Consider the following 14,818-nt stretch of genomic DNA (forward strand, 5'->3'; position numbering starts at 1 on the left):
TGATGATATCTCATCTGAATCATGTTGAAAAACAGCCAGAGACACACAAGGCACAGCAGCGCCCACAACGGAAACTGTGACAGGGCGAGGAAAGCATGATTGTGAATAAAATAAAGAAGGTAATGACTAAATGAAAGATCTATAAATCTTTGATCATCTTCTAGGACTAAAAGGATGATTAAACACTTGTGATTGTTTCTCTACTTCATGCATGCATGGTTGCAACAGCCCTGTCTGGATGCTCTGCCTCGTCGCATGAAGTGATGTCACTGAGAAACCCCCCGTGTCCCGTCACTTCTGGTAAGCGAGGGCTTGCGAAGCTTACGATAAGTAGAGCAGAGCAGACCACAGACTCATCCTTCTACTGAAGGGTGGTGCACAACACAAATAGAGTGAGGTAGAGCCTGGGTAAGACACACAGTGACAGTCTGAAGAATTTGGTGAGAATCAATTAAGGTGCTTTTCACAGGAAAACATCCCTTGCTGGCTGGCTTCTTGAAGTCGACAAATTAAAAGAAATGAAATAAAACATGACAGTGAGGCTGTGTTACTATTTCATTATAATTGTTGGATCTCCTTTCACTTTTGCAATTCCTGTGAAAATTCAATATTTATGTTACTTGATCATGAGCCGTTTGAAACAGTCCAGCATACTTATATGTCATTAGGCATTCGGTTTGAAAATAAAAGTATATCTATTTATATATGTGCACATATGAGTGGGTGTTCGTCAGCACTTTCGTTTCGCTCTGCTTTGCATCCAAAATGCACCATGAGCACCTCTGCTCTACACACACGTTAATGACATCAGCTTTTAGAGGCTTTTTCCCTGAACCACTGAGAATTACGTGGAATCAGCATTGAGGTGGAAGAAAAATAACTACAAATTATTTGGCATATATATATATATATATATATATATATATATATGAAGAGTTCAGATGCAAAAGCCTCTAAGTGCCATCTGAAATTTTCTTCTAGAATGATCATTTTTATCAAGCTCGTATATTTAAGTTCAATAATTTCACTTAAATGGCAATGCAAATTACCTATTAATTGTCATTTAAGTGAAATTACTTAACTTAAATATACAAGCTTTATAAAAATGATCATTCTAGAAGAAAATTTCAGATGGCACTTAGAGGCTTTTGCATCTGAACTCTTCATATATATATATGTATATATATATGCCAAATAATTATATATATTTATATATATATGCAACATATTGTCAAAATTATATTGTTTTGCAATTTTAATGAAGTTGTATACATATATGAAAATATGTGCTATAAACACAAAATGTCAGATCGATGCTTAAATGCCATACAGCTTGTATATAGTAATGAAATCAGGAAGATGACAAAGAATTGATCAGGTCAGGACAAAAAGTCATGACTTAAGTTAACCAGAACGCAAACATTTGAAGTCATACAGTTCTCCTCACCGCATTACCCTCCGAAATCGAAATTCACCCACCTATCATTGAAATTCACCGCTGCTTAAAGTTTCGGGGAGAATGTTCAGGACCTGCCACATTGTGTAGGTTGAGGATTTCTAAAGGTTCCACTGTCACACATAGGCTTCCGTCAAACAAGGCCCTCGTGCTGTATGTGCATTGAGACATGCTAAGAAGAAATTATTTCTTCAACGGACAGTTTCTACGGACAATCACACACTATGTTTGTAAAGGTCAAGTGTAAAATCCTCATCAAGTAAAACACCAAAAAGTCTGGCAACACATCCATAGATACATTTAATTGAAATGTCACTGATGTTGACCCCTGGTACCCCCAATGGATTCAAGGTGACTGTGTACTTTTCACAATTTGAACATATACCATAAAAATTAAATCTGGATATTGAAACACAAGTCATTCAAAATAATTAGACTCTTGTCAACATGCACACGCAAGAGTCGTTTCGAAAGCAAGGTACAAAGTGGTTTGGAGATAAAGATCAGAAACTCAAATAGAAAATTATATTGATGCATATCATGAAACCAAAACAGACAAAAAGGAGCTGACACATCCTCTTTCAGAGTAATTCGACTGTAGATTCATGTGTCAGGCTTGTAGCAGGTGCACTAAACCACAAACTATTGTCAGTGATACTTGTGATCAAGATAAGATTCATTGATTTGTTGCTAGGGTGTTCCTAAGCAATTTAGGGTGTTCTGGATGGTTGATAGGGCACTGCTAGGTTGTTGCTAAAGTGTTGTGGAGAGTTTTTAGGGCCTAGCAACTGGCTAATACTAAGAAGAACCTTCAGTTGGCTATAATTGGCCAACATGCTGTCTTTTTAAAACAGGAACAACATCAAACTACGAAACATCTTGCATTGTTATACCATTAGTTACAACTGACTTTGGCCAAGCTGCAATCCTTTACAATCCAACAATATGTTAAACACCATATTCTCTGGATTCATTGTGCTCCCTTGTAGATGTTTGTGCATTGGTAAGCATAAATTCAACCTATATCTTAGCAGTTGCAGCACCTTATTTGCATATAGAAAAAGGGCAGAAGCAATTTAGTTTCCATGAGTTGTCATTTCAGAATGTGTTACATTTCCTGTGCATGCTCAGTTGCTTTGCACACTGCGTGGTTGAAAACATGTAGGAGTGAAGAGCAAACAGAAACAACAAAATGAACATTCATGCAGAATACTGTTCAATGCTCTGAATACAACGTTAGTGAGTGTTCAGTTATAAGTCACTGGCCTTTAAAGTAACACCGCTTGTGCTGAAACATGGATTGAGCACAATAAAATATGGAGGATGAATGCCATTTGACCATTCACAGAGTGAAAAAAACACACTGATGCATAAGGACTGTCCCTAACCAGAATGGTATAATCCAACAATCATTTCTGTTCCATAGGTGAGAAGGTCACATTAAGAAAAGGTGATTGGAAAATACGGATGAGTCAGGCTCCAATCACCCACACACATGCTCTCTCACACTTGTTGCCTCATGGATCACAAGTATGAACGGCCTAGTTGAGCCGCCTTATGGCTGGTATAGGCCTATTGTAAATATATAATTGAACTTTACTATACAATATACAAAGCTATGCACACTATAAATAAACAATATACATTTTTAAAAAGTATAATATACATACACTATAAACAATAGGCAATTAATTAGGATAAGGGATTACTTTAGATAAATTACAGAATTACTGACCCAGATAATATAAAAATAATTTAAGTTTAAAGGAGTCATTTTAAATGTTCAGATTCCAAAATTTCCAGAAATTGGATTTTTGTGCACAACAATATCTGTATATTTGCAGGAACAACACTGTTAACCTCATACAGCAAACATCAGGGATGGAAAATATTATTCAGAATTATCAAGTATGACTGTGGTTATTCTTTGAAGACACCTTTTTTTTTTTTCTGGTTGTGGTTGGTCTGGACTACCTTGGGGTTAAGGTTAAAAAATTCATGAGGTGTAAAAATAAGTCTTGAAGTTAGCAAGCTCTCTGTGTCACCAGGCCATGGTTTAGTTGAAACAAGGATACTGAGCTGGGGAGGGGCCGAGGGTATTTCCAAATACACACTTTTCTCCTCAGTAAGGACTGGACTATTAACAAGAAAGAGTGCTCACGGAAAGTTGATATGCTACATGAATATGATGAAAATAAGCCATTGTCATCTTAGGAATTAATGTGACAGGGTGCTTTGAACTTTTCATTTAAATGATGCAATATATAAAATCTGTAATAACTAATGATATAAATGAATAGAGACACATTATATTATGTATGATTAATTCAAACAAGCAAAAAAAAAAAAAAAAAAGAATAAAAAAATAAATTAGGGACAGGAATAAGTAATTTATCCAATTGCAAAATACTCTAGCATACAGAGTGATCTACGGTGATATAGCTACATCTAATGGAGAAATTCGAAAACAACTCTTAATATAGAAATATAAAATAATAAAAAATATAGAAATAATAAAACAAAAACCCCAAACATAAATACACCGTAATTTAGGCTGGCTAGTAGCTAATCCCTAATGCATTGCTATAATGAAGTATATATATATATATATATATATATATATATATATATATAATCAAATAATTCCAAAATTATTACTATACAAAATTACTATACAAAATTATATTAGGCTACTATCAAAATATGAATTTCAAGGAGAAAATACGAGGACAAACAAATTATGCTGATCACGCCATGTTGTAATCTGATGACAACACAACTCTCTGTCTGAGCTGTATATGGTAACACTTACTGCGTTCGCGCCATGTCGTAATTACTGTAAATAAAGCTCCATATGCTTCTAATGAACACTTTTTAAATCTGCAGTGGTCATGTGGTACAGCGGCCACGTGATACAAGTCATAGCTATCAGAAAATTGAGTTTACACTTTGTAATTACAAGTTCTATGCTTCTTTACAGTTCAGAATTGTTACAGTAATTATGGCGTGAACGCACATAGGCTATCAACAGCGGCCACGTGATACAGGTAGGACCTCTCACAGAAAATTACCAGCTTACGAGGACGCAGGTTGAATCTCTTAGCCAATGGTAAGTACAACATGGTGAACTCACCTTGAATACATTCAAAATATCACTTAAGAAACTTAACTTTACTATTGTTATTTTGTAATGTGACTTGGTGTAATTGTAATATTTCTAAGCCAGTAATCATCTGTAAAACAACTATTTCCTCTCACTATGAACCAGGCTTAACATGGCGAAAATTCGCGCTCTTTTTGAAGAGGCCTAGACAACTCTATATTGTTTATTATATATTGACGACTGTTAGACTACTAGTTAAAACTTAAGTTTGTAACATTTTTTTTTTTTTTTTTGCAGTTTCTTGATTTCAGGAATAGGCTAGGCCTACTGTACGATTTTATGAACGTCTTTGAGGAAGTGTTTAATTTATGAAATAAAAGGGTAAGTGACTCGATGTTAGTTAGTCATGCCTTTGTTGTCATATTTTACCTCTATTCACTAACAAATGACTCTTTTTTATTATTATTATATTTTTCTAAAAACGATTTACTCCAGTTCCATGGATTGTTTTTTCGTATGAGTGAAACCATCCCTACACCCAAAGAGCACCGAGATACTGAAGTTACACCCCATGCAGCACTTCTTGCATTCCTATTTACTCTTATGAGTTGTTCTTAGTGAATCAACAGCATCCATCGCAATACTAGACCAATTCATGAACAAATTATTCTCATAAGCTGATTCGTTTTATTGAATCAAAAGCACATTGCAGTAAGTGTAGCCAGATTCACCAACAAATGACTCTTTTGGGCCGGAATTAGCCTGAAATATTGTAGTGTACACCATAAGGAAAATTTGATTGCAGAAAATCTATATCTTTTTATTACACATGGATATTGTGTATGAAAATAAACCATAAAAGTAGTTTGTTTTGTTTAAAAATCATAAAAAATGTATTGGGTATAGAGGGGAGCCTTTACCTAACACTTGGGATAAAAGGCTAATCAGCATGAGGCAAAAGGCCCCCAGTATTGACATTCACTTTAGCTAAAGTAATATGTTTTGTATAGTCTAATATGTTATAAAAAGTTTATACTTGTTCAGAACAATGACTTCGGCAAAGTTTGTACCATAATGAAAGGGGCTATAGTCTGTCAATTAAACAGAAACATGGATGTTTAGGAAAGTGTTGTGTTGAGTTTTTGTGCCATCTAGAGGAAATAAAAATCAAATGCACCTTTAGATGTTCATAATTATACATTAATAATTATGTTCATAATATGCATTATTAATTTGTTGTGCAGCACAATATAGCTAATATTATAATATTTTGCAGGCATTTGAACCCCTCAAGGTGGAATTCTTGAACTTCGGAAAATAGCTGGAGAACAAGGTAAGGGAGAGCCACAGACATAAAAATAAAGCAAATGTAGAGCCACATGAAATACTGAAATGTGGTAGTTTTAAATTCTCTATGTTGAGATCACTTGACCAGCAGTGTCTTGCAGTTTGACCAAGTTCAAAATAATTTTAATTTATCTGGCACTTTTCCAGCGGTCAGAGCACATAAAAAAATAATTAAAAAAAATAAAAAATAAATACACCTAAGCTGAGCAGACAAGTAAATCAAGGAATATAACAACAAACACCATATTTTAGACACCATATATTAAAGGCACAACAGGAGTCTAGCATAGGCATAATTCAGATTGAAAGTATGGATCATCACGTGTGCAACCCATCAATGCAAACAGAATGAGTCAGGACCACTGGGAAGAACAGGAGCCAGCAAAACATAAAAACTACTTATTGCACCTTTAAAAAAAATAAAGATGTTATTTTTTCGACAAAAAAAAAAAAAATGCAGAAGTCATCTGATTACAGGTAAGGCATCCCTTTCCTCCTCCTTCCCAACATTAAACATAAAATTGCATGTGACTATAATACATATAAAAAAATAATAATAATTGTATTATTATATGCAGGCACAGTCCACTGTCTAAGAAATGAACATGCATTGCAACAGGTATGGATGTGAAACAGTATGCAGTCTTACTATTTGTTTTTTTGTGTAGCAGAAACATATTCAAATGAAAAAGCATCAATACAATTAAATGTAGAAGTAACTCATGTGAATACATATTGGTTTGACATTCATTAGTTTTTTTTCATTATATGTAATAAGCATATGCACTATGCAGTAGAGATTGACTAAAATGCTACTACCAACACAGCTGCTCATTAAATACAGTAATTCACATAATGCATTACTCACCAGTCTAAGGTCAGGCTCGACTCTCGAAATCTCACAAAGTTTACCTTTTTATATGTAAAGTAATAGCAAGGTAACATTACACATATAATACTGCTACACCCTGTTTACAACAGATGTGAGTGGGGCATCGCAACATGTCAAAAGCAAGAAATCATTAAAATCATGATTCTGTCTACACTGGATGTGGCACGAAGAGACTGTAAACGGATTCTCTGTTGTATACCCGAGGCTTAGGTAATCCACACTGTTGCAAAGCTTCCAACAACAGAAATAATGGATTTGGAAAGTTTTCTTTGATGCATCCAGCTTCAAGCATCAACAGCTTCAAGCTGTTGCGGTGTGGCGCGACACTACAACGGTCGCACCTGTTGTAGACAACAGTCTAATAAAATTACTCTAAATAATTAAAACAATGGAAATATGAGAAAGGTTGCTAGATTTATGTTGCAGTACGTCGTCACCGTGTGGATAGTGTTCATTACATCAGCCAAATCCAGCAGTAAATATGAACTCAAAATGTTTTTGCTATAAATCTAAATTAAGTGATTATCCAAGTAGCGATTATCCAAGTAAAGAAACAAACATAGATTTATTTGTAAAAAATAAGTTTTTTTTATGTTACACCTACAGCTAGAATGATTTTTTTATTTATTAGGCAGGATCATGCAATGATATGCATAGGCAGCTACTTTTTACAATACGCAATTAGGGCATATAAATAACTAATGAAATTGGGGATGCACAATATAAACATTTTGGACTATACTGATAAGCCGCTAATTTTTTTTTCTGTAATGGAAAAACTAAAAAACTAAAACTAAAAAACTAAAATGATTAATTTTAAATGCACAAATGGATTTAGATATCACAATGTTATAATGTGCAGTATGAACATAGAATACATTTAAGTGAGGGTTAAATGTCCACAAAAGTAATCTAATTGTAAAAATAGCAGAAAAGGACCATGCACAATTAAATGTACATTTAAATACAATTTAAATTATATGTCTAATATTGACAGATGCTATAGATTAAAGAAAGTCTAATATTATCTAATACTGTAGCTAATTTGGTATCAATGTATTATGCAACCCTCAATAAAATTATTAAATTCTTTAATTATACAGAACTATTTTTAACAATGCAGTTCATTATTAAAAATAAGTTAATTTACTGTACAGTCTACCTTTGTTTACCTCGTACACAGTCTTGGATTTTTCCCGCTGAACTTGACACAATGTATTCTGGGATTTCTTTCTGAAAGACCATATGTCTGTGTTTCTGTTTCATAGCTCACAGACGGTTTTGGCATTTATCTATTATTCCAAGCTTTTCACACACTTTCTGGCTTAGTGATCATTAATCTGATTACTAAGGTTTGCTTTGACATGCAGTAGAGACAGACAGGCCACTCATCTATCACTGGATTAAGGCAATTTTAAATCAGTATGTTTTGAAAGAATCAAAACATGAAGAAATTGAGCTTCCACAGTTTAGGGACTTATGCCTAGTAGGATGAGCAGCAAGAAGTAATGGTGTGGAATGATAAAGATGTCTCTGTTGAGTTTTTCTTGAGCTCTTTAAAGGAGACATATCATGCTTTTAAATTGTTCCTTTTTACATATAAATCATACATTTGTAGGTTATATAAAGCGGAACTGCAATGCTTGGGTCTGAATTCCTCATTATTATAGCTCCACAGGCCCCTTTTCTACCCCTTTTCTGATGTGCGTCTGAGAGCAACTCGTTTTGGTGCGGTCTCTTTAAATACAATTGAGACACTTCATACCCCGCCCACTCGGTTCAACTCCACCCCGTTCGGCCATTTTTGTAGTTTGATAGCAGAGATACGATTATCTAGCGGCACAGAAACTTTTTATTCACACGTTGTTAACAAAATGTCAACAACGGAAGACTTGTCCAGCCAGCCTTACATGTTCGAGCCAGAGTCGGAGCAGGAGCGAGATGAAAATGAAGACGACGAACCTGTAGAACAACGTCTTCATATGGATGTATCGCAATGGTGTGTACTGTATTTACACATGAAACTTTGGTCTTCCGACCTTTTACCACCGTGTCGATTTATTTTGATTAATATGTGCGAGGGAGAGAGAGCAAGACAGCGTCTAGTTTGGAGACGGTGATGTCTTGTTTACACTTTCGCCTGGCTCTGAAGAGAGAGAGTGAGCGCGCGCGCGACCGGGTCTCTCTCTCTGCTCGTTCTTTCAGTTAAACATGCGTCCTGTAACAAGCGCGGCAGTTCATCTACATTAAACGGTGTAATGAAGCGTGTGGGTTACTACATCCAACAACCGAACATTTTAACTTACCCTCTCGTAACTTCTGCATCCTTTAGCTTGGACTACAAAATTGCAGCGAGAAATAAAAATGGCGGATTGCTCGAAGTGTTGGGCCGGAAGTCAATGTCCTTATTTGGCAGTTCCGCTGCAAATACTGTGACGTAATAGTTCAAAAAACGTCATAGATAACAGAAAAATCGGAACAGGTTGAAAAATATGACCAAAACAGAAGCACCTGAAGAGAATAATTTCATATTTTCTGTACTTCTAAACACTCCAAATATACAACAAAATGCATTTAAGGGCTAAAAAAGTGCATTTGGCATGATATGTCCCCTTTAAGACTAGTTTTTATTACATTGCTTTCAAAAATTATTGACCATTTTGAACCTGTAGTTTGTCTGTGCCTGAAGCCTGAACCTTGACTTCAGATCAAACCTAATGAAATCATAAATTTGATGCAATGGCCAGAAGTTCAAATAAATAAAATCCATTATTTGTGAATACAATTTTAAAAATAAATAAATATATATGTACTTAATTATTGAACAAGATAAATACTTTTAGATTATACTTTAACATGTCCTAACTGTTGCTGTGCACACAAAAGTAAACTACACCCTAACAAGTGATATGTGTCATCTAATACAGGTTTTGTTTAACTCTTCAACAGGAAAGGAGGACTTTCTTTGTGTACCTATAACTTCACCTTGGCATGAAAACTTGTCCTAGCTTTCAGAAACTGTCTGATTCTTATGTAAACATCAGTGTTTACAAAAGAAGGGTGTCTCAGTATGGACACAACCTAATCACTGGAGCAGGTTAACTGGGTTCTATCTTAGTAGCTTTCATTGTAGTACATGTCTGTGTTCTACATGTTCCTTGAGCTCTACAACTGTATTGGCACTGGTTTCTTTTTTCATTTTAAGCTTTTATTTTAATCAGTGTGAGTCTTCACCTACTTGTTAGTATTCATCAATTTAACGTGTACTTTGGCTTTGGACCAAAGGATCTGCTGAGATCATAATCACAGTAGAGCAACAATAGTGTACTTTTACACTATTAAACTACAGTATGCTGTTCATCTGATACTGATTCACCTACCAGGTCTTCATTAATGCAGCTTGTTTGAACTTATACTTTAATTGTCCTGAAAGTTTCCTTGCCTCTTTGCTTAGCTGCTGGGAACATAATCAACCAATTCCACAATGGCACAAACCAGTTTCAGGCAGTGAGACACACAGGTTTGGAATAACTTTTGGCATTTGTATTTGTGAAATAATGAAAATCAAGCGTGGCGTTAGTTCTGGCAGGTCACGTTAGTCAGGCTCACATCAGCTGACTCTCAGCTGATCCACCTCTGCCTATAGGGATACGATGCCTATCTGTCACAAAACAGGAGAGGAGACACAGAGGTAAAAGTAACAAAAGTAATAAAGTTCTTTATTAAAGGGTTGGTGGTGATCTGGAAGATCGGCAGACAGGTGAGTGATGAGCATAAGCAGTTTAAATGACAGTCACATTTAACTGACGGTGTATTTTTACTTGCAAGGTTGAAGACAAACACGAAGAGGAAGAGGACGATGAAGGTAGGCATAGGAAGGTGAGTGGTCAGGTAAGTGTACTCGTGTAGTGACTGACGAGACCAGACAATGAGTGTGTGTGAACTGGGTGCTTATATGTGGTGCTTGATGAGGGTGTGACAGGTTAGTATTCAAGTGACTATGAACGAGTGGGTGGTGCTGAAGGACCTGGTGCTGAGGGTGTATTGGCTGATTCCGTGACAGTAAACCCCCCTCCACCCCTCCACAGACAGCTCCAGAGGACCGGATGCGCCGACGAGGACGACCTCTGCCTCGGGTTGCTGGACGTTCTGGATGGGCGTTATTGGAAATCGGTGAGTAGAGTAGGATCTAGGATGTCGTTACATGGATCCCATGATCTCTCCTCGGGTCCATGCCCCTCCCAGTCCACAAGCTATTCAGTGAGGTTGCCTCATTGCCGGGAGTCGAGGATGGAATGAACAGTGTGGACCTGGTTATCTTCTGCTTCGACAGAAGGAGGAGGTACTTTGACAGCACCATGTCCTGTGGATGAAGGGAGAAGAGAGGCATGACAAGGTTTTAACAGTGACATGTTAAAACTGGGTGATATTCTGTACTGTGGAGGTGGGATGAGGCAGTATGTCACATCATTGATTTGGCGGTCAATGGTGAATGGGCCGATGAATCTGGGACTCAGCTTACGACAGGACAGTCGGAGGTGGATGTCCCTGGTGGAGAGCCAGACCTTCTTTCCTGGATGGTAGGTGGGTGTAGCAGCTCTTCTGGTGTCGGCCTGGCTCTTGTGCCACCGGACTGCCCCTTGTAGATGAACATGAGCTGAGTCCCACACCCTCTCGAAACCAATGGTTGACAGCTGTAACCTCGGATGGCTCACCTTACAAGGGAAACAGGGGTGGTTGGTAGCCGAGTATGCACTGGAAAGGGGTGAGTCCTGTGGTGTTCTGATGAAGAGAATTCTGTGCACACTTGGTCCACAGTAGGAAGCGGTTCCAGCTATGTTGATGATGGTGGCAGCATGACCGCAGGTAACGTCCAATTTCTTGAATCTTGCATTCGGTTTGACCGTTGATCTGGGGGTGATAGCCTAAAGACAAGCTCACTGATACTTCGAGAAGACGAAAGAAGGCTTTCCAGACATGAGAGGTGAATTGTGAGCCTCTATCTGACACAATGTCTTCTGGTTATCCAAAGGTCCTCGGCTGTTTCCATGGCAGTGGGTAGATCATTGAATGGGATTAGTTTGAAGGCTTTAGAGAAGCGGTCAACAGCTACTAGGATGCAGGTATTTTTGATGGAGGTAGGCCAGTGATTAAGTCTATTCCCAGGTGAGACCCTGGACGGTGACAAAGACAACAAAATGACAAACTTGTCATCTGGTGACAGTTGCAGGGCACAAGTACAAACAAACAAGTGTATGTTTGGCTTCCTCACTCCACAATGACATGTTATAGTTACAAGTTACAAAGGAGTTACAAAGGATGTTCCTCCTGTGTTGTCTTGCTAAATTGCCATGGATCTGTTTCGGAAACTGGATTGTGTATATGCAGAAGAAAATAATCAAAGATAATGTCTCATCAAATATAATGACACCACAGAGTCATCTAAATAATTGATTGTATTTCCTTTTTACATCTGTTTTGGAAGCTCCACGAGATCAAGGACTAATATTCCATTTGCAACAAAGTACAAGTTTAAAATATACATCTCTTTCAAATAGACATGGCTTCAATTGCAGCTTTTAGTTATCTAACCACGAAGCTTTGCATCAGCAAATTTACAGAGTAAATCTAAACCAAGCAAGAAACTCAAGTTCCATTTTAAGGCAATTATTCTGTCCCCTGAAGGCAACTTAAAAGCAAACATGTAAAGCACAGATTAGTGTGCAGTATCACATGTTCTTCAGATTCATAAAATATGGTACTCTAAAGCTCCAAATACTCCAAAGAGGTCTGTTGCAGTACACAAAAAAATCTCAGCTATTTTCACCAGCTACATAAAGTAAAATCTCTGCTTTTGTAGACGCTTGTGGTAGTTGTTACAATCAATCATGTTGGCACTGATTCTTTTTTGTGTAAGTGAGAAGCTGAGAACCTATTTTCCTGGCTAGCTCTGTTTTCCCATGCATCGTTCTCTGCCTTAGGCCAGTTAATCAGCTGTGGGCAACACATATGAGACATGAATTATTCAGACAGAGCTTCTGTTCCTCTTCATGCTGGTCACTAGATGTCAGCAACAGAGACATCAAACAGTGCCTCACAGCATGGGAGAGGTTGTGTGTATGTATGAATGTGTTTGTGTGTGTGTGTACATCAATATAAAGCTTTGTTTGTGGGCAAGAATAAATAAAAGACATGAGCTAAAATGACAATATATTATGATACTTTCCAGATATACATTTTATAAGTATACATTGTTTCGTTGGAATCAACCCCATGCCTTTAGCGTTGTTAAGTGCCTTGCTACAGTTATCTAAAGGCAAATATAGTAAACACATTAAAGACGAAAATAGTCAGAAGAAGAAAAAAAACATACTGTAAAATCTAAACCCCAGAGGGATTCTTTTAATGCATAATTTCTGTGAAATGCAATAGTACTTCAAAATGTATCCCTCATTGACACTTCACAGTTATGGCAAATATATGTGTGGTTTCTTATTGTTTATTCTTAATGCAATATTGAACATTACATTTATACAGAATCTCTGTATTGTTTGTCTGATGGGGGCGGGGCCAGTTGCCATACACAGGTGGCATAATCTGCGTATGGGAAAGAGCAGCACTGTTATCAAATAATCTTGCTTTAAGTTATAATTAATAACTAACACAGCACGTTTACATGCTAAATAACTTTCTATTGCTTGCATGTTACTTATCACTGCATTGATGCTACCATAGCTATGGCTCAATGAATAAAGCAACATGATAGTCTTAATATCGCCACCCACTAGCCTGGCAAGCCAGACCTACATCAGGATGTTAGGTCTGGCAACTCACCATTGGCACTGCTCAATCCGAGGGGCGGGATAAACGGTTGTCTTTCAAATTCCCTCTGCACGCAATAGGATAGTGCTACAACCAACCAGAGCGTTCCCCCACCAGCGGAGCTAGTTGATAGATTAAACTTTTGCCGTATCTGGTCGGCAAAACTACGAACACATCTTCCTTTTTTAAGAATTACTTAAGTGCTGTTCTTTGTTCTTTTCTCAAAGAACAGCTTAACTCCAAGTCCTGTCGTGGCCAAAGCCGATTCGAAAGACCGCTGTTCGCCAGCAGCAGCAGCCATTCTTTGTTTTCAAGTAGCAGGGAACCGTTGCAACTCTGTCGTCATTATGTTAAGCCCGCCCCGCCTACTCTATACACGATGTGATTGGCCTGACTAGGTTTTTCCAGCTCGAAAGTCAACGGAGAGTTGCTAGACTACACTGGCTGCAAAATAAATTTTGCTGCCGCTAGGGTGCGTCTAGATTTCTAGACTAGCCACCCACAACCTAACCACAAACTCTCTTCAGCACAGTGAACCACAAAAAATTCAACAGAAACTCTTTCAAATGTCCGACCTAGCTGAACATTAAACACTAACAAGTCTTTCCCTTTTCTAAAAAACTCATAAAATAATCCAGTTCTATGCAAAGCAAGCAGAACTACAAATCCACTGCCTAGTTTCAGTTAATGCAGCAAAAATGCTTCATGTTTCCCAACACAAAAAGATTGTTATCTTTCATTGTACAAATTTAGGTGGATTGAGCATAGTGAAATGAAGTGAAAATGACAATGAAACAAAATTGTATTGCTTCAGCTCATTTTAATTAAGTCAATTTAACAAGCAGCAAAAATAATTATTTTGAGTGTGGACTAAAAATGTTGCTTGGAATGAGCCTATAGGAAGAAGGGTCTGTCTGCCATGTAGATAAGTGGAGAACATGAGCCTTAATGAGCTTTGGCAGAGGCAAAGTCTGTTTATTGATGTACAGTTCCACTCTAAGTCTCTGACATCTGCCAGCCCATGCAATCATTGAATCTTAAGTTGGGAGAGAAAGGGAAAGACCATGTGTTTAGCTGGGGTATACCCTCCATGAGGTGACCTGCTTAGAGCCAAGAGCGGAGCCTCTGCAACCGCAACCATGTGAGGACCACTGTCGAGCTTGCCTTTTAAAAAAACGGCATGCTGAAATACCATCCC

The sequence above is a fragment of the Abramis brama genome (genome assembly GCF_963993115.1).
Source record: "Abramis brama genome assembly, chromosome: 4".
NCBI classification, from domain to species: domain Eukaryota; kingdom Metazoa; phylum Chordata; class Actinopteri; order Cypriniformes; family Leuciscidae; genus Abramis; species Abramis brama.